The 15,084-nt window shown below is 32.0% G+C and overlaps 2 protein-coding genes across 2 annotated transcripts in view; one reads left to right on the top strand and one right to left on the bottom strand.

The window, feature by feature from the left end:
- The window catches only part of LOC108975523 (synapsin-like), a 127,057-nt gene that overhangs the window by 37,546 nt on the left and 74,427 nt on the right, over window positions 1-15,084 (bottom strand). The gene's annotated exons all lie outside the window — the stretch shown is intronic.
- Window positions 1-15,084, top strand: part of LOC108975525 (tissue inhibitor of metalloproteases) — a 54,496-nt gene that overhangs the window by 8,678 nt on the left and 30,734 nt on the right. The window contains exon 2 of the mRNA XM_018944064.1: window positions 12,110-12,152. The gene's annotated coding sequence lies outside the window, so the exon portion shown is untranslated. The remainder of the gene's footprint in view (window positions 1-12,109; window positions 12,153-15,084) is intronic.

The following is a 15,084-nucleotide window of genomic DNA, read 5'->3' as shown; positions in this document are numbered from 1 at the left end:
AGAAAAAAAAAAAAAACTTATTAATTCCATACGCGCTTCTTCTAATAAAAAAAAATCTAAAAAGTAATATGCACAACAATTTCAAAACACTTATGACTCAACACCGCTGAATCCTGCACAAACCAAATTTCGCTCGCTCTCGCCCCTGCCGTCGCACTCAAAGAATACTTCAACTTCAATTAAATTGCCACGACTATCAAACTCCAGATGCTTTCACACTTGGGTATTCCCATTATTGTGCAATAACACGGTAGAATATCCGTGAACTCAACCAGCACAAGCGTTGGCGGCGTTGAAGAGCGAAGCGGCATGTCTGTCTGGCTGACTGTTTGGTGYTTGTGTGYAGTGGCCGCACAAAAGAACAATAGAAGAATTAAAGTGGAATTCAATTGAGGAGACGCTACAAATGCGTATGATTGCAGGTTAATGAATAAGCACTGAAATGCGAGCATATTGAATTACACGGTGGTGAAGTGGGCCGGAGCGCGGGTAGCGAAGCGGAAAATAAATGCAGATGTTTYTCAAACACACATGTGTACTTATGTACATATAATTTAATATAATTCATGAATGTTCTATTGATTATGTATATGTAATATATTTGTAAGTCTTATTATATGTATGAATGTGTATGTATRTGTGCTATTCTTTGTTAAATTCTCACTTAAATATCGTACATATTTGCTTAATAATCACTATAGGAGTAGAAGTATCAGTGATGAATGCCAAATTCGAGCACATCAGCAAACATTCACGACGWCTTCTAAAAATTTTTGAATGAGTAATACCCATACATACATATATGGGTATGCCCCTTATATAATTATTATTTCCAAGCACGTTCTGATCCGTTTTGGATTTTTCTATTGCGTAGAAAGAATTTGAAATGGGTTTTTTGTACTCTGGCCATAACCGTAGAATTTTGCTAAAACTGTTTCACGGCGTTAAAAATAGTTAAGGTCAGTTTTGTTTATGTTCCTATATACTAATTCCAGCAAAACAATCTATAAAAAGTTTAAAAAGTCAGAAATAACTGAGTAGTTTAGTGGAATATACATATGTATGCATTGAGCCCGCAGTAGAGCTGACATTCTGGTCGCTCATTATCAGTCCAGCTGTGAGCAAGTCATTAAAAGCAAGTATGTAGGACCTTTGCGGTTTTAGTTTTGTTTGTCTGTTTACTTTTTAYTTTTAGCAACGCAACCTTTTGACGTGAGTTTTGTCACGACCCCCTGATTGTGCCGAAATTTTATGTTTGCAAGTGATTGATTGGGTTTTTAGGTTAAAGTTTTTTTATATTTTATGACACTTCTAAAAYTGAGCAGGTCGTTCAAGCTAATTTTTATTTACAATTGTGGTAGCTAATGGCCTTGCCGCACATCCAAAGTAATTTAATAAACTTATATTTGAGAAACCGGTTTTGGCAGTTTTCACACAGCCAGMTACTCGATTAACGATATGCTTGATTAACGATCAGCTGTTATAATGGTTTGTGTTCTTCATTGTGATTTTTCTGATGATTAAAATTCATCAGCTGATTGGATAACAATCGTTAGAGTTAAAAAAAATACAAATTTACTGGGTGGACAACAATCCGCTGAGTTRCATTTCAGTTTCAACTCGATTTTAGTTCGATTAAGAATTAATGTAATGAAATTACATTTTTATTTGTATTATAAATCATTCTAAAGTTTCTGAAGATGTCTAATATATATTTAGGGGGCTGTCAGTTACTCATAATGCATCGTAAAATTTTAATTTTTTACACTTGTCTAAAAAAACTGTTGTTGGATTACCTACAATAATAAGTTTACGCAGTAACAACTCTCAACGGTGCGTTTTATTATGTAATTTTATGAGACTATACGATACTCTTAATTCTTTTGTGACCAAATTTTATCAACTGTTAAATTTAATGTCTTCTCAGATGGTGAGCTCAGCTTTTTGCAACTTTAAGAGTGGTTAAAAGCATAGATTGCTGGTGCACTAGTAAGTCAACTGCAATAGCAAGAAGTTGTCTTTGATTCGACATTTTTTGGCAGCGGCTTTCGTACTGCCTTGCTGATAAGACAATTTACATACTGGTAAAAAAGTAGGAGAGGATTTAACTAATTTGAATATATGGTTAATTCATTGAAGTGGTACATCTACTTGCGTTTATATCATCAATTTATTTATTTACCAATCTATTGCATTTACTGCGGTTGCTTGTTCGATTCGGTAGTCGGTAAGCTCTGGCAAACCAAATAATGAGAACAAAGTGAACGGGATAGGTTTCAAATGAAAAAATGTCTAAATACCTAGGTTTTGTTTAAGTTTATATAAAAAGCTTTCTCTTTTGATTATAATTAAGAAAGGCATGAACATATTGTCATCTTAAAATTTTACTAAAAAAATTTTCGAAGCAGACTTTTTTTTCATTACCTGATTTTTTATTTTATTTAAAGAGGCGCATGCTATGAAAGGCAGTAACAAAAGCTTGAATGTACTTCCTTTTGCAAGACTCAATTTTATTTGTATGAATATAATGCATGCGAATAAATGGATAACTCTTAAAAAGGTACAAAAATTGGATTTTTAAATACGAAAAGATTTTCAATAAAATTGGTTTTTTGCAAATTATATGGGAAAATTATTTCTCTGTTAGTAATGAGCATAAGAAATGATAATCCTKGTATTGCACTCTGGCAAAAGACAATTTTATCGTAAAGTTTGACATTTTTGAAGTTATACATGCTTAGAACGTTTTGCCATACATATGTACGTTTGCTACTTGTGATGTTTACAGTAATTTAAAATATTCATGTTGGTCAAAAAATGAAATTAAATCGTGAACATTTTCCCGSGACTATTTTTCACCACAGTCGACATGAATTATCTCAGCAACGGTTGATCGACGAACTTAATTAAAATTTTGGCGAACCATCTAAAGGCAGTGTTTATAGATAGATATAGAATTTAATCTAGGTAGGAAATCACACCAAGAGGGGTTTCGTCTAGATCGACCGAAATCGGTTGTTGTTCCGGAAACCATTTATGCTTTGAACAAACTAATAATACCAATTCGTAGTGTGACTTGCTGTGAGATTGAGACAGCCATAGACATTAGTGGGTCTAGCAAATATTTAATATTGCATGGACATTTGAGTGTAAAAAATATTTGTTCGCTATGGAGCACACACAGTTTGTCGATCGCTCATCAGTGTTAAAAAATACGAAAGCGGTGCTTCGAAACATTTCTATGAAATTGAGTTAGATGATGAAACATTGGTTTCCAGGTGTGCGCACGAAAGTAAAGAGCAGACGATTTTATGGGTGTTTCAAGATGTGCCGAATTTAACCAACCGCACGAAGCACTTCTAAGAAAGTTCACCCCGACACGACAATGCAAACTTTCACACATCTACGGAAACAACTGCACTTTTGAGCACTGTCCTTCTTTTATTTCCATACGAGAAAGATAAACTAATAGGCCAATGTTTTGAGACACCTGAAGAGGCGGTTTATGCATTCAGAACGCATGTTTTGGAGACACCTCAATCAGACTGGCTAAAGTGCTTCGAAAATGGGTTCAAATGCATGAAAAAGTATATAGATTTTAATTTAAAATATTTTAAAAATCACTAAATTGATTTTCTATAATTATTATCTATTTTTTGTTTTATAATCCCGAAAAATAAGTGGCAACCTAAGTACTATATTACTACCACAAATATGTCATCTGTGGGCAATAGCAAAGACTCGAATGTATTTTGCTCATTAAAAAGCTGATTTATTCGAAAACTCAAAAAAAAAAAAAACGTTTAATCAACTAACAGGCAGAGAAGCTTGAGTCAAAATTCAAATAAATCTTGAGTTCCAATTTTTCAAAAATTTTGAAAAGTTAATTTTGAATAGAAAACAGCTATATCCTTTACCAATACAAAAAATTCCTTACAAGAACTTAATTGCTATTGTTCAGTTTGTATGGCAGCCATATGCTATAGTGATTGAATATCGACTGTTCCAACAAATGAGCTGCTTCTTGAAGGCAAAACGCGAATGCAAAATTTCAGTTCGATATCTCAGAAATCGAAAAGCGACACTTTGATCATTTGTATATGCATATGTATACGTACATTTTGTAGGGTGCCTGACGTTTMCTTCTTTGCGTTACAAGCTTTATGATAAGCTTAATAAAAAGCGTTCGAAAATAAATCCGAAAATATTTATGTACATATATGAGATAATTTCTTGTATTTCCGAAATCCATTCATATGGAAGAACTATTTATATATTTGTATGGATATATGCATATATACATGTATGTAATATTTAAATATTTCATTCAAGTTGTTKTGCTATTGCTAGTAATTCGCCTAAATTAAAAACTGACTAATGGCCTCCGAGACCAAACTACAAAACAAACGACACATTTGTAATCACATACAAACATACACACAGGCAKCGAAGCTGTTGTAAGCACAAATGTCGGTATGTATTCACGTACGCTCTACACATAAATATGTATGTCCATATATACTGTACGTCTGTATACCCTGAAAACACAAACAGCCGTATAAATCATAATTGCCGTCGACATTCTTTGTATTTGTAGCTATACTATACTTTATTATACGCTTTCCCACATCTAAGCAGCTCTAAATATTATTGATTTTCGCCTCTTTTCATTAATTTTTTCATGCTGCCGCTGAGTGTGGTGGTGGATACGGTGGCATATCTTTTAATTAACTGATTTGGACGGCAGCGCTGCAACTGACGGTAAACGGCGGTAGTGATTCAGTTTCCTTTTCCAATTAATTATTGGCTTTTCCTAAATTACATATACAAACATATACACGTACAGAAATATTTCTGCATATTTATATGAATGTATTCATGCAGAGTAGGGTAGAGGGTGCTAGAGACGAGTCCAACGCTCCATTCAAATCAATAATTGGCGCTCTCTCCAATAATTCTCAACAATTTACAAGTATTGGTTGCGTTGTCTATACCCTGATCTGATCCGGTTGTCATCGCTTTAATGTTTTGGATTCTATTTTCGTGTGTGCAATAGCTGAAACGCTGACAGTTCGATATTGTCGATGTGTATTTACATTTTGAATTGCGTCGCATGCCCATATGCGTAAGCTGGTGCCCACAACGAATTCAAATAAAATCAAAGTCTTTCAATTAAGGCAATGCCAATAACTCAGCGAGTATTTATAGACAGCGAAATGTGTTTATTGTGAGCGCTTTTAATATCGGTTCCCCGCGATGGTCGATTTCTATGTATGTATGTACATAGACACAAATGTATGTAGTCAAAATTTTTCCGAAATTATTAAGGAAATGTTTCAATATGGGATAATTTTTTTTTTTGTTTTTGTTTTTGCATCTTTTTAATAAATATTTATTTTTTGCACAAAAATTATTTTTTTTTGTTTTGCTTTTCGCATTTTGTTGCCTTATATGCTCCGCTAAAAGCCATAATTAAAAACAAATGTTTTTCAAATTGTTTAATTTTACTTCAATTTAAGTTTGCTTTCTGGTTCTGAGTGCTTTTTAAATGTTGCGGCACTTTTTTGTAAGAATATTTGAGATTTGGAGATTTCGATTTCGATGAAAACATCTACGGAAGAATCTTTCAGAAAATAAGATTTAAATCTCATTTTGAGATTTCCTACTTATAAAAAAAAGCAGAGAAACTTCAAATTTAATGGGGAATGTTTATTTTCATWCCAAAGAACATTCTTTGGCATTTATTGTTTGAMGACTATCTCTTTAAAATGTTGCCCGCCGCTATGTCTCAGATGATCCATCCGTTGAGTCCAGTTTTCTATGACTTATTCGAGYATTTCGACTGGTTACTGACACGTGTGATGTTTTGCTCCAAGGCCTGGATCGCAGCGAGATTGTCCGCATAGACTTTAGGTTTTAAATATTCYCACAGGAAAAAGTCTAACGGTGTAATATCACACGTTTTTGGTGCTTCATCAAAATTAGCTTGTCACCAAACCGTTGTTTTTTCTAAATGAAATGACGGTTTTTTTTAAACTCTTCAGTTTGCTCTTTTTCCAAAATGTGGCATTTTTGCTTATTTACTTATTATAAAACTTCAAATATTCTTAAAACTTTTCAAGAGCCCAAGCGCGAAGCGATGTCGCTTGGGAAAGTYGAGTGGCACAGCTTTCAATTTAAGATCTCGACATAAAATGCGCCAAAGCGTTTCATACGTCAGTMCGAGTTGCTGCGAACGGCGCCGAATCGACTCGACAGGGTCTTATATGCTATATTTTCTTCACTGCGTGCTGGACGTGATCTATTCGGTSAATTAATATCCARTAATGAGTGTTGGGTTTCGGGAHTGAGTGCAAAAAGTGCACGAAACACAATCTTTACAGAACGTGAGTATTCGTACTAAAGTTGAACGCTTTGCAAAAGTTGTTTAGGCGTAAATCGTTCCATTATGAAATGTCAAATAATACTAAATAAAAAGAACATTCGAGATTCGTTGCCAATTTCGGATAATACATATGAGCGCTCTTATGTTTTGAATAGAGGTAGAATTATGTTTTACTATTGTTAAGCTAAGTCTACAACTACCAAAGATATTTATTATCAATTTTTTCGCAATTCCTAAATTGAATACTTAAACTGTAAATTTCTTCATATTATATATACACATTTTTAATTTATCATTTTCACATTTTYCACTAATGCATTTGCTTTATCACTTAAAAACGGCAAATATCAAATGAGGCCGCCATTTGTTCATGCCCTCCGCTTGTTGGTTTGTTTGCCATTCACAAAAATCTTTCAATTATGGCATTTTTAAAAGTCACGCTCTAACWGGCAAACGCAACACTTTGTAAAAAAGGAATAATTAAAAAAAAGTAACGGTTTCCGCCTAACTTYAGCAGCCGCTGTCAAAACGCGTCATTTAAAATGCAAAATATTTGCAGTTTCGACAAATATGCCGACAAGGAAAACTTTTCGAGACCTTACTTGTAGCCTACAGAGCCAAAAACAAATTTTAATACATTCCTACAYAAACGCACACACTTACGCATAAAGATTTTTTGGCATTTGTTTCTTCAAWGCATAAACAAACAGCAAACTTTGAGTGAGGATGCCAAACATACCATATTTACCATATTTGTCACGTCTGTGTGGCCTATTCGCGGACGCACACAGATCTTACAAAAATAAATCTACATACACACTCGTGCATACAGCTTCACATTTTTTGTGAATGGCACATTCAAGTGGCAGCATAAAATTATGACACCGAAAAAAGTACAGTCCACTGCGATTTATGCAAAGTGCAAACACAAACAAACACTCTTAAAACATATACATACATTCATAAATAATATGTTTGCATACAAAATTGCTGAGCCGTCGAGCTGTTGAAAGGATCATAAAACAGTTTCAATTAAAAATGCTAATTAAATTGCCTTACAAGCGAGYCAGCCACTCGGACAGTCGGCCAGTCGCACAGGCACGTACAACGTCTCCAAAAATGACCTCCAACAATCATAATTGCCGGCATAAACTTTTATTGCCAATGCGACTGTGAAGGCGACAATGCAAAACCAACAACTAGTAAAATCGAAAATATTCAAAATTTTTGTCAATAATTTAGTTTGTGTCAATAAACACTGACACATACAAGCCGCTTCACAAAAAAAAAATGAAACTTTGTATTTTGCGAAAATCGGCCGAACTCTGTTCAAATGTAGCGCTTTGGAAAACACAGCTCCCCAGCCCGAATGTTTTGTTATCAGCGAGCGTGAGTTTCTATTTTTGAATGATTGCGCTTTGTGGCGGCATTTCGTATTGTTTAGTCTCGTCRCCATCACGGAGTCTAATGAATACACATTTTTCATTAATATTATACATGCATATATGTATTTAATAAAAGGCTTCATAATGRAATTCAATGTCAGATGTACTTCTTACTGCCCACACAGTTTCAGCTTATCGAAAACGTAAAACAAAGCAAGAACAAAAAATCGGTGCTTTTAGGGGATGCATAATRAACAAGCGAAATTGAGATTATTTTTTAATAACTTCATGTTTATTTTGCTTGGTTATTTGCTGACAGCAATTCCCAAATCCATCAGAATTGCTGTACCCTTGAGTCACTTAAACCACTTGAGCAGGCAATAATTTGAATAATATTTTGTGWTTTTAMATTTCTGCAAGYTCCTTMTGGATTAATCAAATAAACGTATTRAGCAATAATAAWCCAAAATAATTTCMTTAAAATTGCTGATCAAATTTCTTATTGTTATACATTTTTCACATTGCTAAAGCCATTTTCCATTCGGCGGTTCTTTGCTCGCTTAGCTTTGAATCGAAAATTAACAACAAAGTTAATAAGTGATATTAAATTTGAAATTCGAAAACGGAAAAGAAAAACGCGGTGAAAGAGAATAAAATTAAAAAAGCACTGTGCTATCCCTATTTGATGGTGTTTCACTATATTACATCAATTTTTTGCTCCATTCGCCACTATTCAAAATTAGACAAAGCTCAAAGACAACTTATCGTATAATAATTTGTCTACTAACTCTTCGGCCACTRACTCCGAATTTCGGAAGTAAATTTTAATAACTCCGACTCGTTGTTGGATCGTATATGTTTCCGTGATGAAATGGCAAACCTTACTATTGAAAACCCCCTTAAATATTGTACATAACAAATTTAATTTTTTTTTTCTGCACTTATTTAGTATAAGTATAAGTATAAGTATAAGTATAAGTATAAGTATAAGTATAAGTGTAGGTATAGTATAAGTATAAGTATAAGTATAAGTATAGGTATAAGTATAAGTATAAGTATATGTATAAGTATAAATATAAGTCTAAGTATAAGTAACCTGGTTGATCCATCCATAAGCTTTGCAAGAAATATTATATCAAGCATTTCCTACGACTGGAGAGTGTAGCACAGATTTATAAGTTTTAAGCGGTTAGTATATATGGGAAAATTTAACCAGGAATCCCAATGAAAATGATTTAAGGCAAAAAGTAAATCTTTACACCAATGTGTCTTAAAGCTTCTAATACCTCACATTTGTGGAATATACAATGGGCCAAGAAACTCGGAAAAATGCCTCATGACGAAATTTTTTTTAATCAAAAAGCAGATACTGCGATGTGAATCCAATGCAATCCATTTCTTTCCAATAATAAAGAMAAAATAGAAAATCGAAAAGCGATCTTGCTATTAATATTAAGAGCTAATACTTGGAGAGAATTTTTTTTTAGTTGTCTACCCACCAATTTAGAGTATAAAATGAAAAAAATAATAACTTTTTTGATCCACCTGAATAAGTAAGTAACAGTGAGTTATAAATTATTTCCAGACGAATAATTATAAGGTCTTTGATACTTATTGGTTTCCATCAAATAGAAATTTGACAGTTTTGGAACATATTTTTATGCTCCAGTTTCACAAATAATGMTAAATACTTATCAGAASAATTMTTTATTCTSAACGAAAAAYAACCGTTTWGATGAGAGTTCCCGTACAAAACAACTATACCCATGGATATTTTTACTACATATAGTACATAGAGCTTGAATACCAAAGTTCATAAGATCCAGAGTAATGATGAATATGCAGTATATACTCGTAAAATTATTGAAATTTATTGTACTTATAGATCAAAGTAATATTTGTCATAATGACCTTGCAGATAAAAAAATATAACACCATGAAATCAATTTTTTATTTTCTTTCAAATTGCCATATCGGTTTTATAATTCGTAGCGGATTACAGAGTACTAGAGTCAGCAATCCAAAATTATTCATAATATAGCAAAATTTRAATTCATGCTTTTTTTAGTCTCGTAGAGACCTTTCACGATTTTATGCTTCAAAMAGCAGAAACAAAAGTACCCAGTCCACAATACTTGAAATCTTTAATATAATAATAAAAATTCTGTGTAAATAACAACACTTTTTAATTCATATCAATTTTAATGAAAACTCGCCTTTGACGATTGAGCTTTGTCAGCACAAATTTCATTAAGCATGTGTTTAGCATATTTCTCTGTAACCATGCAAATTAATTATCTTGAAGTGGAAAGTGGTTTGAGCAATTTCTGAGAACACAACATAATTGAAAACAAAACTTATTACTTCGAGGGCAGAATAAAACAATAATTTTTTGCCTTTGAACGGTGCTCACCGAAGTTCATTTAAATACTTTGTAATATTGCTTTAATGTTATTAATTTTGTGGCTTTGTTGGAGAAGCTAGTTAAATTGTTTTGTCATATTTTATGCTAACTAAGACAATGAAATATTTTAATATGATTACTTTTTTTTAATATTTTGTTAAATTTATAGTGTAATGAGTTATACAGTTATAAATGTGAAAAGATATATGAAGTCTGTTTGTAATTTAATCACAAGGACCAGTGAAGRCACATGGCATAATTATTAAACTATTTGATTAAATACATATGTAGGTATTTAACATTAATATAGAGACTAATTAGTTAGTTAAATTTATAACTATTRCTGAACCAATTTGACTTTCCTAATTGAAATATTTATATAATTATTAAACATCTTTTCTAATCCACATTGACTTCTCATTTATTTCAATGTTAGAATRTTGGTTTATTACTAAGGAATGTAAMTAAAATTTATGCCTTCATTTGCACTTTAATTAAACCCAATATTTAAAATTTATAGGTAATTGTCAAAAASTAAATTTGTGGCTTTACAATTTTTAATAAGATGAGATAAGTCAGAGTACTAAATCCCTAAGGAATTTCTTAAAACTAATTATTTTATATCTTTTTTCAATTTGCTTATAACCTTTTTTAAACATTCAAGTGTTATTGATTTTGATGTACATATATGCTATTATTTTATGGTTGACATAAAATCGAATTGTTTTAACTTGGCAGTTATGGTATATGATATATGCCCGAAATAGATGTCTCCACCGTGACTAAATTGGTCTTTAATACCGTAGTTAAAGCATTATGAATAATAATTCTCAAAGATGGGCTTGGATATTACGTATTTACAACAGATGGGACTAAAATTTAAGTAATGTGAAATATTCAAACCGCAAGAAGAGGTACAAAGCCTTCAAAGACGGTCGAGATATCGTTGAACACATGCCTCGTTCTGGACGACCTTCGACCTCTTCTACTGATAAACATATTAAAAAGTGAAGGACATGGTGCTTGGAARTCGTCAAGCAAACAATATTTGCTCTAAGATGGCAAGAGAGCCCTATATCTTTCACGAGTCCGTTCGAATGATTTTTGGTGAATATTTTGGGTATAAAACGTGTTCTTGCTTGACTCGTCCCGATAAAGTTGAATTTTTTTCAAAAAGAGTAGCGTRAATAGGCCTCTTTGGGCATGCTTGATCATGCGAATTGCGAACCTACATTCATGGAGAGCATTATAACTACCGACGATATATAGGTTTATAAATTTGACGAAAAAAATGGYTGAGAACCTAGTGAACGCTTTTGTGCTTTTTTGGACTCACAGACAGTTAATAGGTTTTGTTGTCATATCAAATGCATATGAATGATAACATACGAAAATAAATGAGAAACCCAATTTTTTCTGGGTTTGGCCAAAAAAGTGTTAGTTCGAAATGTTAAAAACCATGGCATTATTGTATTCCGTATGTAATAAAGAAATGTCATGGGTTCTTCATATGCTAGACTACCAAGTAATTTGGTAATGTTTGATAAAATAATAATGATTTGTATTGAAAGGCATTAGCACAATTGAAATGCGATATCGATATTGATTTTTCGTGACTTTTATTCAATGACATCGTCTGAATCCGTTTGAAAATTGGCAAGTTCCGCCATTAGGAAATAGTAATGATAAAGGATAGTACTAATAATGACGGATATGATAATGTACAACTTTTTAGTTCAAATAAGCTCTACATTGTCGAAATGTGAAAACATGTCAGATAATACCTATGATGAAGCAGCTATCGAGTATGGTATCAGCGTTCAAATGAATTGTATATTTCAACATAAATTCTTCGAACTTTCAATTGCATCTTAAATATTAATTTTATAAAAACAAAATAAACTAATGTCGATTTTGAAATAAATTTTATTGCAGATTTTTGACTGAACCAACTCTGAAGTTTTTAGTGAAACGCCAAGTAAGTACAATATACAATTTATTGGATGTATAATTTTTATAAATATACAATTAATATTTGAATCGAATATTTTTTAATACGTTTCAAAAAATTCTTAAATATTCAGCAAAATTAATATTTATTTGTCATAGTTTGTGTAGTGTTGAAAAAATTTCTATTAAACGCTTTTAGATTTTTATATATTTATTTATTATATCAAATATTATTTAATTTATATATTTAAAGACTTTGTTGCAGTAAAGAGACACAAAATATAAATTAACTCCACATAAACACACAACACCGAACAAAATCAATTAAAGTAAAGATTAAATCAGTTGATGTCTTAAAAAAAAGTATAAAATGAGTGTATAACGAAAAAGCCAAAAGCAAGCGTCTTGTAAATGACTTAATCTGAAGGTGAAACATATACTCGCGACCGAATGACTCGTGCGCACTAAGTAGTGTCAAATGTCAGTAATGACATAAATAACAATTAGACACTCAAGCGCTTGCTGGCTGTCAAAGTGCGAATACACGAGGGTGCTCGAATGCACTTGCACCCACATAACAACATTAAAACAATAACAAAAAAAATTATAAAATTGTCTTCAAACATTTTGTTGTGTTTGTGTATGTGCTTTAATGCAATGTCGTGTTGTTTAAGAGCGGGAGAAAAAACAAATTACAAACAACATATACCAAATTAAAAAAAAAATAATATATCAAATTAAATCGCCCACAAATTAACAAATTTGTRCCTATTTTCATAAATCTTTGCATTTGCCTTGCATTAGCATGCAAAGCCGCGCTGTGGTCACCTGGTTATTCGTACTACAACAACTAATAATTTGCATCTTGTTGCATGAAGAAACGTGATTTCGCTCGGCCGCCGGTCGCTACTAAGTTTTTCAAAGCGATTTGAGTCAATTTTAAATTTATCGCGTATCAATGACGATCCATAACAATTAATTGACACCTAACATGGCGTTTGATTGTCATTTGCATACAACTGTCAGTTGACTAAAAGCAGACCGTAGCCGCAGTCACGTTTAAATGCTTAATAGCCTTTTATGGACACATATCTGTGCCTAATGGCTGGCATTTATTTGTATGGGTGTGTATTTAAAGTGTTTTTAAGATTTCTTARCGTAATAATTTATAGCTTTCAACTAACTAATTGGTGGCGGGCGCGAAAAAGCGATATTTGGATTTTTATTTATTTTTCATTAATKTTTATACCATGAATAGGTTACTTAAGTTTGGAACGAAGTTTGCAATAGCCAGAAGGAAACGTCAGAAACATCATAAGTACATGTATGTAAAAATGATCAGCCTGTTGAACTGAGTCCATATAGCCATATGCGTCTGCCTATCCGACAGTGTATGCGCGAAATAATCCCTTAGTTTATTCGATATCGCTCTGGAATTTGGCACACTTTCTTTTCTCCCCAMGAAGCTGCTCATTTGTCGAACCACCATTATCAGGCCACTGTATCATTTAGCTCCGATATACACTGAAAAATCCAATCCTTGCATATATAAAAAATATTTTATTTAGCAAGAAATCGACCTGAAATTGAATCTGAATATAAGCACCGGAGGAATTGTTCAGATCGTACCGCTATAGCAAATAACTCCCATACAAACTGAAAGATCAAAATGCAGTCCTTGTATTTCTTCTTTTTTATTTGACGAGATATGATATTCCCGAAGTTTGACACTTAGCCTTATCCAAGTATAGCTCCAGGTATTCCTTGGTGCAAACGAAGTTAATATATTTCCTTTTTTTTTTGTTTTCTTTTTTGTTTTTTTTTGTTGTGCTGCTTTTCATAAATTTGCTTTTATATGTATGTATGTTTTGCTTTGCGAAACATTTTTTAAGTGTCTTATTTCTTAGAATACACTTCACCAATATATTTTTTAATCCACAAGCGATTGCATTTATTATTTGCACTTATTTTGTGTGTAGTGGTTTACATATGTATGTGTCATATGACCAGGTTATTTAATAACATTTAAATGCTTGAAAGGCATGGAGGAAGACGGCGTAAGCTTTTTCATTAATTTTAAACGAGTGTGCTGTTTTTCACAATCGCAACGTTTTAATTAATTTAATGTAAATTGATATAAAAAGTTTGCAGAAATAAAATTTGCATTATAATTGGGTAATTTTGTAATTTAATACATATTCTGAGTGATAAGGCGTATTAATAATACAATTGGAATAGGTTTTCTTGAATATCATATTTTTGACATTTAATACCGTTAATATTTAAATTGCCTGCTTTTACAAATAATTGACTCTTGACGAAATTTGTAAAATATGAGAATAACAAACGTAATTTAATTTTTATAATCACATTTTTGCTATTATATGTCTTTGCAAATACATTTAATACATAATTTCAGATACCTCAGTTTTGTTTTTCCAGTTTGTTTAATATAGTATTTATTTATAAATAAGTGTAATGGATATAGTAAGTTACAAAAAGAGCTAAAATTCACTTAAGTCAAGGTATATAAGTATTTTGAGTGCCAGTGAGATCTTGTTTCTAGAAATAGAAGAGATAAAAGTTTTCTAGAGATAAAATTAAATATCAAGTCTCGAAGGTTAATSAAAATAAACCAATTGGCTATCATTAGTTTAAGTGAAATTAAGTTTTTCTAATTCACAAATAGTATTTTACTATGAGCAAAACATAGTGAGACTTTGCTCATAATTTTAAAATTTTTAATTGAGTGACCAATCATGGTTTCACTTTTCTTAGGCTCAAATGATCTTTCTAACTGGTTTTCACTGATCCTTCCGATATTCCAATAATGCCACTAGGAGCACTGACTGTAAATCGTCGACTCTCAAACACAATTTTTTTTCTTTTATTGACATGTTGATTATCAGTTAAATTACCATTGTAAAATTTTTCCGGTTTCTCGGTGAAAAACTGCGACA

The sequence above is a fragment of the Bactrocera latifrons genome, unplaced genomic scaffold, assembly GCF_001853355.1.
Source record: "Bactrocera latifrons isolate USDA-ARS-PBARC rearing strain unplaced genomic scaffold, ASM185335v1 scaffold_66, whole genome shotgun sequence".
In the NCBI taxonomy this organism is placed as follows: Eukaryota; Metazoa; Arthropoda; class Insecta; order Diptera; family Tephritidae; genus Bactrocera; species Bactrocera latifrons.
Note: the sequence above shows the minus strand (reverse complement) of the source record. Positions and strands in the feature narration are given on the sequence as shown.